A 19,122-nucleotide genomic window follows, 5' to 3' on the forward strand; every position below is an offset into this window, starting at 1 on the left:
GAAATTGCATTTCTGAAAGTGCATCCCCCCCTCTGCGTTCGCGTTTAAAGGATCGCAACAAGTGTCGGCGCTCGAATAACAAGACGGGCGAAGAAGTTGGAAGCGTTAACTATCTTCCGCTAACCGGATCAATTTATGGGAAGATCGAAGTTCGGGAAGGTTTCGGAAATTGCTCGGCCAAGTTCGAATATCTGCGTGCCGCTCGGCGATGGCGGCCTGAAATTCGTAAGCCGCGAGTGCGCCGCGCGTGTCAGGCGATGCGCGATGCATCGAGTTTAAGCGCGGCGTGCACGCGTCGGCGGAGGGGGAGGGGCGCCAACGTAATTTAGTTAAAAGCGGCATAATTATGATACACTGACGGGAGACGTTACCGTCGGTAAACATAATCGCGCGTTCGCGGATTAAACGCGTTTAAAGGCGCGCGCGCACCGTCTTATTGCCGGTTGCGTTTCCTTCGTTCGGTCGTCACGAAATCGCGATCGTTCGCTGCACTTATCGATCCTTTTATGGGTTTTAAGGGGGATAGGTTATTTTTGCTGCTATTTTATTTGAGAAAACTGCACAATTTTCTCGCGTTTACTTTATTTCCTTTTGTCGGAATTGGAATTATTAGAACGTGGGATTTTATGCAAATTAAGAAAAATGTGTATCTTAATCGCAATAGATGGAAACTACGTAGAAAAGTTTTTCCTTTCTTAAATCGTTTTAGAAGATCATAAATAATGCAGGGAAGAGTTTTAAATGGTTTTTATCGTCCTAGTATTTTAAAGTGGATTATTTTGAATAAGTGAGTTGAATTGTTTTTTTTAGATAATAAGACTAATTTTACTGTACAATGGCTGAGGTATATTTTTAGTTCTGCTATTACTTAGTATAGTGAATTATTTAATTGACTTGAATTCTTTTTAGATACAGAACTAATTTATTGTACCACTGCAACAGTTTTCCTAATTTTGTTATTACTTCGACTAGAAAATTATCACAATGCGTACAAGTTACTGCGATCTACGAAACGCAATTTTGAAATATTCGTTACAGGCTCAGATAAATCAGTTCAGCAATCAACTTTTTATTTTCTACTTTATCCAAAGTAATAATAAAATAGAAGATGAGTCCTTTAGTCATTGTACAGTCCCTCTAACACCCCCAAAAAATAAGCGCACTTTTGAAAAAGCTTTTGAAAGGTGTACAAACACTTTAATCCGTCACCGTATTTCCGTAAGAAAAATCGCGAAACGAGAAGAGGTCGCACTCGGTATCTGGATCGCCGGCGAAAAATCGCTGATCGATCCCGTTTGGCCCGGGGATAGATCGTCGATTTCCCATCGGACGGGGGTCGGGGCGATAACGGCCGGTTATCGTGGCCGGACACGTGACAGACCGCGTATCTAGTTAAACGCGGCGCGAGGCCGCGCGCATGGCGCCCAACTAATTTATTCAGAAGCGTCATAATTGCGATATCGCGCGGGGCTGCCATTGCGGGCTACCGCAACGGAGTTCTCCCCGGTGCTGAAATTGCAAAACCGTGGGCGAAGGGCGCGGCGCGGCGCGCGCGAGGGCCGCGTGGGCGTGGGAACACCGGTCGAGAGGGTGGCCGAGAGAACGGAGACACCCGATAGGGGGAGACGAGAGAGGGAGAGAGAGAGAGAGAGAGAGACCGTGTAAATCGGGGGACAGCCCGAGGGAAATGCTAATTCCACAACTCGTAACGCGTGTCGTTTTTCGGGCCGATCATCGACCGGAGAGATACGCGCGCGACGCCATTCCGCGCGAATAAATCGCGTGAAAATATACCGGAGATTTTTTTTTTTTCGCTCGCCGCGCGACGTATGCTCCGGTCGGCTCCTATTCCCACGGATCGTTTAAAAAATTACGTCGTCGCCGATCCGGCCAGATGCAACCAGAAAAATACCGACGGACACGCGGCAACCGGAAACTGCGGTTGCCCGGATTTTTTTTTTCGCCGATGCCGCGACCGATGCGCTCTCCGGAGATAGGCGAGTAAGTTTCGACGATTCGAGATTGATGTGCATGCGTATTGGTATGAAATGGTGCACGTGACTTTTACATTTTAGCTGGTATCTAGATGAATACCTAAGAGAAACTGTATTTGTATATTTCTATTTTCTATTATTTTTTATGTAGATGTATTATGGATAGTATAGTAAAGATGTAGAAATATAGAATATAAAATACAGAATATAGATTGTACAATATAGAATATAGATTATACAATATAGAATATTGATTATACAATATAGAATATAGATTATTCAATATAAAATATAGAATATAGATTATTCAATATAAAATATAGAATATAGATTATTCAATATAAAATATAGAATATAGATTACACAATATAGATTATACAATATAGAATATAGAATACAGAATATAGAATATCGAATATAGAATACAGGAATATAGAATATCGAATATAGAATACAGGAATATAGAATACAGGAAATGCAGAATATCGAATACAGATTACAGAAATATCCAAATACAGTAAAAAACTGTGCCAACTTCTCGAAATCGAGTAACGTTCCTGCATATCATTTTCCCCAGAAATGCATCGCATTCAATATACCTCGATCCAAACATTTAACTTACTATTCCTCTAAAAATTCTTAACAACTAACAATCGGCAATAACTAACAACGCTTACACAAATGATTCGTCCATACTCGTTGGAGAAGTAGGAAACGTAGATCGCAAATATGGTCGCTCTCTCCGTATCCTCCCCGTTCCACTTGGCAGAGCGCGCGCGCGATTCCCGACATCATTTTTCGGCGAGCAGTCCGCGAAAGACACACGAGCGTTTCACGCGGAACAAATCGCGCGAAAATCTCCGGCGTTCTTTCTACGGTCTGTTTGCTTTTCACCCTATTTTTATTTCCGTTCGATCCTTCGGCCGTGTCGGGGGATGGAGAGGTGGGTGTGGCGGGGGCGGTCGTGATCGCTGTTCTCGCGTACACCAGCGTAATCTGTGCGCTTTTCCGCCTTGTTTTCGTTTCCGGTTTTCGCTCTACGCGCGCGTATATACGTGCGCGCGTGTTGTTTTTTTCTCCTCGTGTTCCGACGCCTCTCTGGAACGCGGCCGAATAAAATTTGTCGTTGCCGGTGAAAAATGGGCGAGTTTTCCGCGCAGCGGAATCAGCGCCGGCCGGTCGCGGCGGCGGCGGCGGCGGCCGCCACTTCCGGTTTCGCGAAAGTCGACCGCAGTTTACAGAGCGTTTCGCAGGCGAATTAAATTCGCGAACAGGGCGGCACGAGCGACCGGCTCAGGCAAGAAATAAAGTTACTGGACACGCCTGCCATCGTTCGGATGGCGGGCAGCAATTTTTGGCGCGGCCGGTACTCGCCGCGAGTCCACGGAATTTACACCAGCCGGCTCTCTCGCGTTTAGCGTAAATTGACTTCAATCCCGGATTATCGCGCGGCCGACGGAATCACGCGGCTTTCCCCGTTTCTCCGCGATACCGGGACTCCGTTCCCGAATCGTACGAATTTTTCGGCCGCGTTCGCAAATTCAGCTATCCGCGAAAATAGCGTCGGACGAGCCAACGGTGATCGCGGCACAATTTTTCGAGTATTTTACGGCGGAAACCGATTACAATGCGAGCGCGTATATGTGGATATCTTTTTAAAGGGATTAACTTTCTAAAAACTGTAACAAACGTGGCTGAATTTATTTCAAATGCCAGAAAGTGTAGCTTGCTGGACAGTGCGTGTACAAATTTTTACAGACGTAGCAATTCAGCGGTATGGTAAAGAAAAATTGTGCGATTCCTCTTGCAGTCTGGCGTGAAATAATTAAATTAAGTTTACCCTTTGTAGTCTAAACTGTTTTAACTCGAACTCTAATATAGCTTTTCTGAGCTGCAGTATTTCAACCCTGACACAGTATATTCTATGCACATTAAATTAACTCGTGCGACTTGTACAACAGTTACACTATTAAGGATGTGTTAAATATGAATAAATATGAATAAACATAATCGCATAAAAATAATTTTGAAATGTGATATAATAACTTTTTTCTGATACTTCAGAGTAACTGCTCGAGAAAAAAAGGGTTATGTCAGACTTATGCACAAATATGATCGTATAAAAATTATTTTGAAATGTGATGCAGCAATTTCTTCTTGGTGCCTGAAAGTCACTGCTCGATAGCAAAGGGTTGCGTCAAGCTTATGAACAAATATGATAGTATCAAAATGGTTTTGGAATATGATGTAGCAACTTCTTCGTGGTGCCTCAGAGTCGCTGCACGACAGCAAAGGCTTGAAACAAAAAACAAGTGGTAAAACGCATTTCTTGCATCTCCTCGAGCAAACAACGCCGCGAGGGGATCGATAAAACCAGCGACAACGGATCAATCATTCGTCGTCGCGTCAAACGAGCTCCCAATTATCATCGGATACACCAACACCGACGCGGTCGCGCCGCGGAAAAAAAAAAAGGTAGACAACGAGCGTCCGTGGGGAGCTCGAAACCGTCCATAATCAGCGAAACAGAACAGAAGTGGCCATAATAATCCCCGAAAAGCCCCCGGGACGCGATGTCCGAATTTATGTACTGCGAACACAAGTGACAAGGGTTGTCCGTTTGGCAGAGGGGGAGGGGGTTGCGCCGGTGCAAGCGGGGGCGAGTTTGTGCGCCCGCGGACGCTCGGTAATAATTCATATCGCTCTTTTTTTCCCGCCGTTTCCACGTCGCCGGCCGCTTTTATCATCCCGCCGCGGCGTTGGCCTTCCTTCCCGGCACACGGCGACAGGTGAAAGGAAGCCTAGGGGGTCGGTAGCGGCGGAGGATCAGCAGGGGCGGCGCGGCGTCGGGACCAGGGAAACCGCAGCTTTTCTGGCCGCGATGCCCGTTCGCGAAAACAACGACAAGTCTTTGAACGCTTTAAACATCTTCTCCCCCTTTACCTGCGCCAGCCCCCCCCCCCCCCTCCCTCTCTCTCTCTAATTCCTCGCCCTTCGACCCTTCGCCCGGCGGTCTTTTGCCCCTTTGCCGCCACTTTTCCCGCGGTTTTGCCGCTCCGCGGGGCTTTGTACTCGCGGGATTTGTTCCTGACGTTAGTAATTTTTCCTGCGCCGGTTTTTTGCTCGCCTTTCTTCGCCCGGCCCTTTTCGATCAACTTTTTTCCAGCGTGGCCGCGTCGCGCGCCGGTCATTCTGATTTTTCGAAGAATTAATCGGTCGAATTTTAAAAAATCTAATATTCACGGCTTTTGGCTGATCGAATATGTCGATATTATTGATTGTATCAGAATACGAATGTTTTTAAACGTATTATTGACTCGTAAGATAATTTTAAAACAGACATGAATTATAGAAGATGATAAAATTATTCCTCTATGTTATCAGAAATTAATATCAATTTATTCGAGGGTTATTAAGAGGTCTGAGTCAGTTATTAATGCTATTATCAAGTCCTTCAATATCCGTCGATTCATTATTCAATTGCAGAAATTAAGTTATTTATTATTTTCATTCCACTTTTGTCATTCGTTTAATTCGCATTACTATCAATTATTCTACCTTTAACAATTTAAAAGTAAAAGCCAAAGTAGTCCGTAATATATTAATAAATTGATATACTCGATTTATAAAATAATCAAACTGTCCACAACGAACTCGCTTTAATTTTTTCGTAAACATACACGAGGCCGGGGGATTCGGCGTCCCCTTTGTCTTCAAAGTTTCTCTTTTTTGCAGGAGAGAGTTGTTCCCCACGTTGTTCCAAGGAAAATTCGCGACCGCGAAGCGTTAATAATGACCATTCAACGGCACGGAGGCGAGGCTTTTTTTTGCACCGCAAATTCGCGTTTTCGCTGGCCAATCCGCAAGAATAGAGGCTAAACGGGAACACGCGTACCGTGAGATAATCTTGTCAGTGGAATTGTAGTATTCGTCCGGCTGCCGGAGTTGCGATTTTCACGCCGGCCGAGCTTTCGAGGGTTTCAAACGGTATCCTGATTTCGTACTCGATCGCTATTCTCTGCTACTTTGGCATAGTAGAGTAGCCAATTACTGTGGCCCCGATGCCGGACTTCGAGAGTTTCCGCCACTGGAAGCAGCTGTGGAAATTTAATTGACATTCCCCGGGAAGATGAAAATAAGTCACAATGTTCCTTTCATCGGTATCAATTTTCCTGCGAAATAGATATAAAATTTTATTTCAATATTAGGAGAAAGAAAAAAGGAAGCTTCGGAGCCAGTTAATGTGCACCTGCGATTCGCACTGTACTCTGTTTTTAAATACAAAGCCTCGATAACTGTGCACGATAAAAAAAGAAACAATTCAATAGATTATTCCCTCCTATCAAAATTCATCCCTGAAGAGGTTAAATATTAAATTTTTATTTATTATCCATCACATTTCATTCGATGAGGTTTTGTTACAATTGGTAGAGGAATTCTGTAATGAATAGTTTTCCAACTGTTCAATAATTTGTAACTAAAATATCGTTAGTTAATCAATAAAAGCACAAATATGTCCAACAATTTATTAAGAACTTGTGTTTACTTAGAATTACTTTTTCTACATTGAAATATTATAAATGAGCTAGTTGTTAGTGCATACTAGACAGGATAAATAAGGAAAATAATTTTGGCCAGCGAAATCGGGCATGTACACCACTGTGTGTGGCCCGAACCCCCGACTGGAAAATTCTCCATTCCGATTATCCCTGTCGCTCTGTCAACCATGACAGTGACGGTCTAATTGTCCACTCGTTGAACAACCACGTCCCCCATTCCAACTTTTTGATCGATATCCCACCAATCCGGTTTGAAAGAACAGAAACTGACTGCTCCGCTGTTTCGATCATGTCCTTCGCGTTTGATGCTCAAATTTCGGCCGCGGATTTTCCACCAAATTTGGCCATTCGGTTCTGTTTCAACCCTTTGCACTCTCAGGGTGGCATTCAAACGAAAAAGAAGGATGAAATTAATTTTCGAAAGTCAATCAGTTTTTATTAAAAAAAGATTACGACACGCTCGTGGATATTTATGCGAAACGAGAAAAAAGTTTGTTATACACCCTCTAGTTATTATGATACAGTATCGCGCAATTTATTCACCCCTACTATAGATTTCAACTGTCGATTTTCAGTTAACCCTAAGCGAAATGCTGATAGATAAGTGACCCGTTTCCGTCGACGCGGACGACGAGACCGAGATCCGCGCGACCGAAGAAGAGCGACAAGGGTCTGCCCCGTTCCTCAAACAATTTCTCCGAATCCGCGCGCGCTGCATCGTAAAACTTACGGGCAACGAGTCAGCGCGGCGTTCCCGCGAGCGACTGTTTATCGCGAGAATTTCCCAGACGTCTGAGCCGCGAGGTAATCAAAGAAATCCGCGGTATTACGTCGGCCCGATAAAGCCCCGGGTGTGCCCGGGCCAGCGCGAGTGTATAAAACTTTCGTGAAATTTAATAAGCGCCCGGGCTAAGAGCATTCCGTAGCACACACAGAGCGCACTAGATATTCCGTAGGGTTAATGTTCCGTCGGCGAGAGGATCCACGGGAATAGGAAGCTTTAATATCGGCCTCGCCGCGCGGCGCCGCGCGGACTCTCGGGCTGAGCCGTGCCGAGCCGAGCCGAGAGAGAACGTAGCGGCGGCGCGGCAGCTTATAAAGCCACGACAGAATACCCAAAATAATCTCCCCGCGGCCCTGTACACTCCTTCGTCCCCGAAAACCCGGTAACAAAGCCGGAGAGAGCCTTCCTCCTCGAGCTTTTCCTCTCCGCGCCCGAGTTCTTATTAAACTATTTCCAGTCGCGGCGTCCGTCCCCCGTGGCGACCGACACCCCTCGCGCACCCATCACGATCTTTATGCCCGCCACCCCTTCGTGAACTTGAACCGAGACCGTTCTACCGGGTGTGTCCGTAATACCGGCGACGCGGCGCGCCTCTCTCTCCTCCCGGATCCTACCGGAGCTTTCCGGCCGCATCAAGATCGCGGCTTTACGAGATACCGGCGCTCTCTCTCTCTCTCTCGGCGAGGAAAATTTTACAGGATATTCCCCGGCACGTTGTATCGATTTTCCTACGATCTTTTTCCATGATCTTCGGATTATAAAAAGAAGCTCGGACTATACGGGACGCTGTATCTTTCCGAGAGCGTGCCACCGTTCCCGAAGCTCGCCGAGATCCTATCTTCCGTTCTTTAGGAAGTTGCGCAACCTGCGCCCCGCCACTCGGCGGCCGCGTCTTTTCTACTCCGCGATGATCGTGTTTTCACGATCGGAGAAATAGCAACCCGCGGCCAGATATTGCGTAGTTTCGCGCATGTCTCGGGAAGAGTCCGTAAAGAAGGAAGCCTCCTCGTCGCATGTAAACGATCCTAATAACCGGGCGAACAGAGAGACGAGTGCTTATAAAAATGTTTATTTTCAACCGGGAACGATGCCGCCTCTGAGCACGGAAATAAATAAAATGATGCCGGAGAAAAGTGTTCTCGTATATGGACATGTTGTACGTTGTTTGTCGTTATTATTGAATTATTAACCTTCGGATGAGTTCGTGGGGTTGCCGGCGACCCCACGACATTTTTAAATTGTTTACGAACGCGTAAATAAATACTGAACGTTGAAGTTTTCCTTGTGCTACGAACTCGTGTATTATATTATAATTTGTATTCTGGAAACAATGGATAATATTTCGATTATTACGATTTTAATTCGAGTCTCATTCACATTTTATATAATTTATTACGATTGAATATCTCGATATGAAGATATTCTATTATCTAAAATTTAAATCGGAGTTCTAATAAACGATAAGAATATTGTATAAATAAATAACCCACCTTATATTATTCACTTAATAATTGCTATTACTTCGTGACATTTATGTTATAAATTCTAGTCTCCTAGATATACTTAAGCATTGCATTGGCATTATATACTTTAATCCTCTTTGAAACGCAACCCTTAAATATCTCCATTTCAATAGAAATAGACTTTGGTCACGTTTAAAATATACTGCTCTAATATACGAATATGGGAGTTCAATATCAAAACGAAAATATTACGATCACTCAAGATTTGGAAAATCGAATTTTTGCCAGCTCTTTGAACCCCCGCCATGCAGCAGGAATCGCAGGAATCGCAGGAATCGCAGGAATCACTCGAGTCTTGGTCAGGAACTGTTACAGAAAAATGCGAAGCATCCTTGTCGTAGTTTCCGGCTACGTTCGAAAGCAAAGAGAGGAGAGAGAGAGAGAGAGAGAGAGAGAGAGAGAGAGAGCGAGGAGGGATTGCTAGGAAGCGGAGGAACGAAAAAACAACGCAGACGTCGCGGTACCGATGAATAATACATTCTTCCGCCGTCCCGGCGATACATTATGCCGAGTTCTCGGTCTTCGCCCGACCACGGACCGGATCGCAACGCGGCGGACTAAAGACTCCCAGGAATCATATTGGGGCTTGAACCGGCGCGATGGATCGGGCCAGGATCGCGGAACCAAATCCTCGGGAACAAATCGTTGCGGGGTATTCAATCCTTAATCCTGCGCGATTCTACCGGCAAACATTTTTCTACCGCGTTATTACTTCGCCGTGGATTCCGGGCGTTTCTCGATCGGATCCTTGTACGAAACGCGCCGTAATTTCAAGTTTCATCAACGTTTTTCACTCGATACGACGGCCGGGCCGAGAATCTCGACGATGTACAGTAAGTTCCATAAGTAATCGTACCCTTACTGCTTATAAAAGAAATTTGTCGAAATCAAGGGGTGCGTGTAAAATTTTGGAATAAACTTTGTATTATCTCGTTTAATGGAATAATTTAATTTAATTATGGAATAATTTAATTCTATGGAAAATTTATGGGCGGAGATAGATAGAAGACTACACGAGCATGATATTTTCAATAAACAAATGCTGAAAAACAAAATTTTGGAAGTTTGGAATAGTATTGAATATCGCATTAAAACTGGTAGAAAGTATGCCAAATCGATTAAACGATATAATAATTCATAAAGGTGGACCCACTAAATACTAAAAAAATTAATATAAAGTAAAAAAGCTACTATAATATTTTTTGACAAAATCTGCACCGGTACGAATAATTTTGTGGACTGTTATTACGTACTACGAGGAGTAAAATCAATATATTTTTGTTATTAGTTAAACAATTTTGTTATACTTTGGTATAAATAAACTTTATACATGTGTTCATTCATAATAAAAAGTTTCTTGCAAAATCTTAAATGCGTCCCTCGATTTCAACAGATTTCTCTTATAAGCAACGAGAGGGTACGAATACTTGTGGGACCGACTGTAAATCAATTCCCATGAGAATCCGACCGAGGCGAATCAATTTTCACCAGGCGCCTCTTTAGCTGTTCCCGGAATTTTTTTTGACACGGCCGATAGAAAGCGCGTCGGATTCGAATTTTTTAGCCGTGTTTTCCAACGCTATCGGGGATACGCAAATATTTTTTTTGTACGCGGAAATAGTGATTTCATCCGACGCGGCGGCGATTCAAAGCGCCGTATATAAACTTTTCATGAGGGTCTTTAGTTATTGACGAATTTTTTTTTTTTCCGCATGGAAGTAGCCAAATGCGTCGAGCGTTTCGGGGGCTCTATGTTTGTCAAAGCTTTTCGAACACATTGGATGCTTTCTGCATGCGAGAAATAATGGTTTCATCGATTCCGTCGCATTTATCATTCAAAGTGCTGTAACCTCGCGAGAAAAAAATCGCGGCGACATAATTCGCTAGTGAAATTGAAGGGGAAAGCATGAAATTTACAATGATGTGAAGTATGTGCTCGAGAAAAAATTGTTGCAAGTCTATAAGTTGCTTTAAGTTTAGTACTTTTTCGATGGTATAGCTGTGCCCTCAGATTTAACATATTACCATCATGCGAATGCGCGATATTAAAAATTTGAATATAGTACCCTAAACTAGAGATTTCAAGCTTTAATTTGCAAAAGAAGTTATAATTATACGACAACTTGTAACGAAACCACAGCTACTCAAAGATTGACAAATTTTTAAAAACTCGAAAGAAATTATTTAAAAATTGACGATTTTCCAATCGCTTAATGAACAAAAGTTTTCTTGTCGTATTAATCAACGCCTAACAACTTCCTATTTGATATCTTTTATGTAGTAATTACCAGTAAAAAAATTGCCAAGCTATAGTCATTTCTTATGATCAAGGGGTGGAGCACCACTTAAACATCCCCGATTTATGATAATTGATCCATCCTCGCAGCGGTGGACAGGGAGGGGGGGAGCGAATTCCACGGCAGAATGTTATTTACCCCGGAACTTGGCGGCGACGAGATAATTCGAGTCGATCAACGTCGATCGGAGGACGCGCGCGCGTCCGCCAATAATTTCGTCCGGCGCTCGCCCGATCGAAAAGGGCCGTGACGATAATGGCGGCCGCGCGGAGGGCGTCCATTTCCGGCGACCGGGCATCGATCCCCGGCACCGATTCGATTACCGTCCCCGGTATCGCCGCGCAAAACTGTTTCTCAGCTAATCAATCTGATTACCCGCCGGCCCGTGCGACCCGCTCCTACGACAAATTTATTTTTCCCCGGCGACAACGCCGGAATATATTGGCAAACAAATCGATCGTTATCGATCGAGTCGAGCACGCTGCGAGAGATCTTCCGAGCCGCTCCCAGCAGGAAACTGCTAATTAACGGTTAATGGCCGAGGAAATCGGTGATTATTAAGGTCTTCCGGATCGTTCGTTGATTCCGTCCTCGGCTACCTCCGAGCGATCTCCTTTGTTTAACATTTTAATCGTCGGGTCTGATGATTCGACAGCCAGATATGCTGACTATTTTTGTAAGTTTCAAATTGCAAATTAATTAATTGTGTTGTCTGGTTTTAAAGAGGCCCAAGTCGATTTATTTTAAACTCTAGATATTTAAGGTTAATATATAAGGAGATATAATATTAATAATATATAGTAACAGGCATGTATTAATAAATATATATTAAGAAATTAATATTTGTAATATTGATAATATATTAATAAATTTTGAAATATTCTTCACTGTACTATAACGTAGCAATATTATATAGTATAATGTTTAGTAGTAGTATAATGTTTTTCCGTTTCTAAGAGCCATCGCGTTCTAGCGGCATTGCTAAAATTATATACAACGTAGGAATGTTAATATTAAAATAGCTAGCTCGGTGCTCTTGGAAAATTAAATTAAAGCACTGACAAAATGAACGTTTCAATTGTCGTCTGTGTAACATACTTACATATATTGACTGCTTCTCACACACACCACGGTACCTAGAAGCACATACAACGTCTCATTAAAATTATGTTCATTTCTACTGCAATTTCTAAAGTACAAAGAAAAATAAGAAATGAAATCAATTTTTATTCCGAGATCGTCCTAGCATAATATCTTATACTTTTACTGCAACATGCTAAAAAATTTATAATTCACAATCTTCTCCTTTGCAGCATGCTTGTAAAAACTGTTTTATCTAATGCGTATCAACATTTAGACGAACTTGTTAAACTTTTATTTACATCTCCTGCAATGAATTTTCGCTCGGGGATCGTACCAGTACAGTACCTTTTGCTTTTACTGGATGCTGTTAAAAAAGTTACAATTCATAAATTCTCTTCACGTAATCTTCTTTTTATTTTGCTAAAATGAGGTTCGCGTCTCTTGTAGAGTCCAGTGTACGAAGAAGAATAGAGTACAAGATGAATTCCTACTTAGTTTTTCTTTTTACCGGAAGCTGTTTAAAGATCTGTTATTTACAAATGAAAATTATGTTTATACCTGCTGTAATCTGTGCTTAATATTTAAGCCTTTGCACTTGAATGGTAACTTTGTGGTATTGTTAAAAATTGTTCTATCCTATTTAACTCTAAAATAATTTTTGCATTATTAATATTCTTTCTATTCAAAGAAGACTGTTCAAAGTATAATTATTTTATGGATCACAAGACTCAATTTCACAGGCATAATATGCACTGAATTATACAAAATGGGACGACTGTTGACTAGAAAAATATTATATATAATTCTATATTATAATAATTTATAATAATTAATATTGTATATAATTCTATATTATAAAAATATTATAATAATTTTCGATTTAGTCTTAAAATGGCTTCGAGAGGAAAAAGTTAAAAGCAGGTAACAAGATTCCCTCCCGACGATCGCGTAAATCAAATTAATTTTCGGTAGAAGACAGAGGAACAGATAAAAGCCGCAGTTTCGGCTTTGGAATCGCTGGTCGGACCGAGAGCCGCAATTCCCGAGCAAGAATTAAAAGCGCCGGTAGAGCACGCGACATTGATTTTTATAGTTCGCGGCGAGAGAGGGAGGGAGGGGGAGGGGAGGCAGAGGAGAGGAAAAAGAACCGCGCTTCGAGTGGAGATGGAACGGCATTATCCGATGGGAACGACGAGAAGTCTGTGACACTCGCGTAAGAAAACTTCGATTCACGTCCGCCCCCGGTGCGATGACAGCTTTTCACCGACAGCGTTAATCTCACTCGCTTTCTTCGTCCCATCCAACCGACCAACCGGAGCACATCCGTCCCGCCGACCACCGCCCCTCCTCCCCCGCGCGCGCACATCCCCAACGCGGATATTTCCACCCGGGTCTTTTTCAACCCCGTGGCCGCAATTACACACCGCGATTCCATAACATTGTCCGCCGTTATACCCGCCGGCTCGAATCCATCTTAACCCCCCTCCGCCGCCTTTTTGTCTCCGAAACCGCTCTTCATCATCGTCAGATTCTCCCTGTCTTTCGGCGCCCCGGCGCGGTACCCCGCTCAGTTCTATCCGAATCTGATTACAGAGCGCGCGGTCCTGATTACTTTTTCGTCGACGCTTCTGCGACTGTTCCGCTGATGGACACCTTTTTTTCCCGCGCGCGCATCTTTTAATTGATCGTCCAGCGATTTTCCGGGACTTTTTTCCTTTAATCAGTTGCACACGATTTGGAAGATGCGGTTGTGTGAGATATGTGCTGGATGTTTTAATCATGTTTATCTGAGATCATTTCAAACAAATTTTTCCTTTGTGAAAATGTTCTTCGAGGCGTCGTTAATGAGTTATTAACGAAAAATGTTGACCAATGAGAGGCGAGTATTTGAAAGAAATTCAGCGAAATTCATTTCTGATTGGTCAATATTTTTGGTGAGATGGATACAGATGTATTAAATATTTAATGGAAATGACTTTTCTAAAAACACAGTAAACTAGATAAATTTTCTTTTTATATGTCAGAATTAATTTACTGGACAATGTGTAAAAAATTTACTTTAAAAACAACAGGAAGATAAAATGACAGAATAAGATTTTTAAAATTTCTCTCTGGCCGTAAAATAAAAATTCAACCATTGCGCTTACAAAACATTTAAAAGACCTTTAAAAACGCAATATTTTACCTTTTACGTAATTTCATCTACTCATAATTTTTGTAAAATTTTATCTATTTATTTTCAATTATATAATTTAAATTTGTCTATGATTTATCTTTATCGCCATAAAAGATGTCGACATATAATATAAAAGCTGTCCGTAATTATCAAATGTATAGACAAATATATAAACATATATTATCAATCGAATCAAAATTTAATTATTCTGCAACAAAAGTAATTTCTGCTACGAAAAATGATCTCGTTTCATCAAGGGAATGATTAAAGACGAGCCCTGATCAACGCGATGGCGAAACAGACGGCAGCGACAGAACTATTTTTTAATTTTCGACCGGGATTGCTTTCGTTTCGCGAAACGTCATTCGGCAGTTCTCTGTCGGACCTTTATATTTGGCAGACGTCCGCAGTCGTTACCTTCATTACCTCCGCATTGATTTCCGATATTAATATCTCGAACGTGAACGTTCGGTTAACGTCGACGAGCATCTTCGCAAATCGATCGGGAGTTTTTTAATATCTAACACCGCGAAGACTTTCCAAACATTTTTGCGAGGTTACTCCGGATCCCCCTTGTTCTTAGACCGGCCCGTTTCTTGAGGTATTCCGGGACCATTTTCCAATTATCCGGCCTTCCATCGAACCGCCCTCTTTTTTTTATACCACCGCCACCCCCTTCCTTCTCCAACATTTATTTCTCCGCAATTTTCTCGACCGCATACCGCTCCCGGTATATTTTTCTTGCGTCCTACAAATTTGTCTTCTCCTCCCCTCCCTCCTCATCCCCCACTCTCGTCGCTCCACCATATTTTCCTCGGGCTCTATTTTCGATTTCACATTCCGCTCTTCTTATGTTTTTTGAAATCTTTTTTTTTTTCCTCGCCCCGAATATTTTCCATCTTCCGGCAGGGGCGAAAGGAAAACCCTCTCTTTCTCTCAAAGGTTTTAAACTCTGTTTTCCTTGAACTCCCAGAAATCCACCCCTTAATTCCCTTTTAGATCTCCGCGGCCCCTATTTTTCTTAAGTCCCCCGGGCACATTTTCCTTGCCGTTAGCATAACAATTTCCTCCGTTGAAACACGTAATTTTAATACCTTAATACAAACTATTCCAATTCCTTTTTATTTCATTTTTATTTTTATTTTCCTATTCCTGTTGCTTGTTAGAAAACAAGCTTTTATAAAGAATTGTCAGAAGACAATTCTTTATAAAACTATAATAGCACGGTTTTGCGTAGGAACAAGAGAAAAGAATGTTTAAATATAACAATAATGTTCTTTGAACAGTTAACAATGATCTATACGGTATTCAAAAGATTTAAATTTAAAAGACTGAAAGGGTTAATATCTGCGGCCAGAAAAATTCGACGCCCGTCGAAATTCCGTGAATGAAAAATCCAATTTTTCCGAAACCCTTCTAATTCTATTCTCCGTCGATGATTCCCGAAACTAACCGGCCCACCCGTCGCCGCCTGTTTCGCAAGCTATTTTTTCACCGCCCGCCGTATTCCTCAGTGTCAATTTCTCACCGAATATCTCCGATCTCCCCTTTTTCCCGAGCTCTCGTAAAGAAAAATCTCCTCGGGCGCCCCTTAATCTCCCTCTCGCTCCCTCGATCCACCCTATCCCCCCCCCCCCCCCCTCCGCGATTCGCCTCGCCCCCCCCCTCCCCCCCCCCCCGGACCGGTCGATCGCGTGCTCTATGCCGTCGAGAGATGCAGCTGCGTTTTACGATTTCCCGTTAACCCGGCCACCCACGATTTCATTCATCTTAATCCCCCGCTCGTCGTCGAACTTATGAAGGGCGAGCTCGCGCGCGCGCGCGCGCGTTCCTCCGTGTCGTCTACGATGTTCCGCGGCGTTCAACCGGCTAATTCCCGGCGAACAGAATTTATAGACGACGCCGCAGCTAATAAATCCGTAAACAACGGGAAGCAAGCTAGACCGGAGCACCGTGCCGCTTCGGGAACACTTCATCAGAGCGGAGAACTTTCGGATTATGCGTTCTCCCTTCGTTACCGCGTAAATTATGGCTCGATCGCGACAATGATGCGACGAAACTGGCGATCTCCCCTCTCTGAGATCGCCTGTTCCCGAACACTTCGAAGCGTTCCATCGTTTTTTACGGGCGCGTTCACCGCGCCGAACGACGCGGAAAGCTATCGGTTCGGATAATCGCGGATGGATTAATCGATCTCGATCGAATGAGCTTTCGCGGGCCGATTTATTAATATTGGAAATGGAGGATGTAGGAATCAGTGAAATTTTTTCTCTCTATTTAATCATTTTAATAAGTTGTAAGTGATGTATTAATGTTTCCAGTTTCTTTGTAAATTATTTTATTATAATAATTGTAAGAAGTCTCGAGATTTCAGATAATGGTGATTTTAAAATAACGTTATTATATATGTTTAACACATTGAGCACACAATGAAATCAGTGCAATCTCATCTCTCTGCTTAACAATTTTAATAAATTATAATTGGCATATTAATATTTCTAGTTCCTTTGAAAATGATTTTATTATAATAATTCTAAGAAATCTTGAGATTTCAGATAATGGTGATTTTAAAATAACGTTATTATACATGTTTAACACAATGAGCGTCGACAATCGACCACTGAATTTCCCATATAGTTAAAGCAATTTAATTAATTATTGTAAAACTAGAATGTTAATATTTGTCATAGGGGTGGGATTGAAACTCTTTCGCATCCGACACATTCTAGTCGAATTCAATTTCTTCAAATATATTACAATAAAAATGAATTTCCAAGATTGGTCAGAAATTAGTGTCACCCACATTTGGATGACGTGGCGATCAATGTATTAAATGTATTCAATTAATAGCCTTGCAGCTGATGCGACGTAAAACCACTAAGGAACAAAAAAAATAGATGTAATAAAAATGTACCTAAGTTTCTTAATACAAACTCAATTTCCATGGAAAAGAATGCTTTGTCGCTATTGGAGGAAATATTGAGAAGGAAGAGCCTGTACATGGCATAGGCCATTTTCGAAATCACCGTCGCATATTTCGGCGGCAGCCGATAAAATCGCGCGGGGAGGTCGGCGAAGGGCGGTAGACACCGTGGGACCGGGATACAAATACGCGGTTTGTCGCGAAGCATTCCGTTCACGTGCATCGAATCACTGCGGGCCCCCCCTTCCCCCCCTTCCGCGCCTTAGGAGGTGCCTCCGCGATATTTTCCTCGTCCCCGTCGGATCGTCGCCCCCGCCCCTCCCCCTCCCCTCCCACGCCGGTCCGCGTCTGTTTCTTCGCGCACCCTTCTTCCCTTTTTCGTGCGCCGCGGGACGAGAGAATTCGTCGCACGTCGTTGCCGAGGACAGGCTGCAGGCTTTTCAGAAACGCATTTGCACACGAGCGACAGGGGGGAGCGTTGGGGGGTTGAGGGGGTTGAGGGGGTTGGTTGGTTGGTTGGAGCGCCGAGGTTCCGAGGCCGAGGGAACCGAGACAGGTGGTTGATAAAGAAAAGCGATGGGGAGGAAAAGAGGGCGGCGGCCCGGATCGGAGGTGGGCAGGATCCAACGGATGTCTGTCAGCGAGCAGACGTCACAAGGGTGAGAATGGTGCTTTCCTTACACGTCACCGGATACGGGAGGACCTTTGCGAGGAACTGCCAGACAAACGACCGTTCCCGTATGCTCCGCGAGACCTATCGAGGCCTCCCTGCTTCTCGATGCCGACTTAACTGGGGCTCGTCGCGAGAGCCTCCCTCTCTCCCACTCTCTCTCTCTCTCTCTCTCTCTGCGAGTTTGATTGTCGAGCCGAGGGCGCCCAGGATCAAGGGCCGTGATTTTGCGAGGTCTCCGCCGGCTGGAGAGCCTCTGACAAATTCTTCCACCGGTCGGAGCGAGTATTGGTATTGATGCCGTTGGACGGTGCAAGCTTAAGTAGCAGAATTCTGTTGAAATGTAACTCGAAAATAATCTATCAAAGGAGCTTTTCAAAGGACATTTCATATTCGCAGAATGAAGAAGAAGATTTTGATAAGGAGTATATAACGAGAATTTCTTTAAAATATATAATGAAATTTGTAAATGTTACATTTTTTGAGAAGGTATACCTTTCGCGTATATAGTGTGTTAACTCATTGCACTATATTCTGAGTATAAGAGTGCCATTCAAATTGTATTGCAAATACTTGCACGAATCTATATTAAAAATCGTACAGAGATCAATTTTCGGAAGAATGCTAACGTTTGATTAGCTTCGTACGACAAACATTTCCAAGTTAACTATCTTTTTATTTCAACGTTAATTTTTATCATTTTGACATATTTTATTTGTTTAATATATGTTATATGATAATTTATTTTTTTCATTACGTTACCATATAAATAAGCACACTTTGAGTAGACAAAATTAACTTCCTCTCATGTCGACATAAAATGAGTATTCCACAACCCCTTATCCTAAGGATGACACGCTTAACCTAATAAATATAAATGCTATTCCATTCTTTTTAATCTAAATAAAATTCTTATATTCTCACCAGTATTTAAACATTAAAATAAACATAAGCACACAATAAATATAAATTATCTCTTCTTCTTCCAAAAACCATCAGCCTCGATAAAACTTCTATCACCATAACTGTGACAAAAATACTACGGCAACAGGGTTTAACTTGACCATAAACCTCCCAAAACCCTAAGCATCCTAGAATTAATTAATCTTAGGA

General features: G+C 42.8%; 1 protein-coding gene across 1 annotated transcript in view; it reads right to left on the reverse strand.

Annotated features, from left to right (window-relative positions):
* Window positions 1–19,122, reverse strand: part of Ph4alphaefb (prolyl 4-hydroxylase subunit alpha-1) — a 375,522-nt gene that overhangs the window by 93,444 nt on the left and 262,956 nt on the right. The window contains exon 4 of the mRNA XM_078193790.1: window positions 12,260–12,295. The gene's annotated coding sequence lies outside the window, so the exon portion shown is untranslated. The remainder of the gene's footprint in view (window positions 1–12,259; window positions 12,296–19,122) is intronic.

The sequence above is a fragment of the Augochlora pura genome, chromosome 11, assembly GCF_028453695.1.
Source record: "Augochlora pura isolate Apur16 chromosome 11, APUR_v2.2.1, whole genome shotgun sequence".
NCBI lineage: Eukaryota > Metazoa > Arthropoda > Insecta > Hymenoptera > Halictidae > Augochlora > Augochlora pura.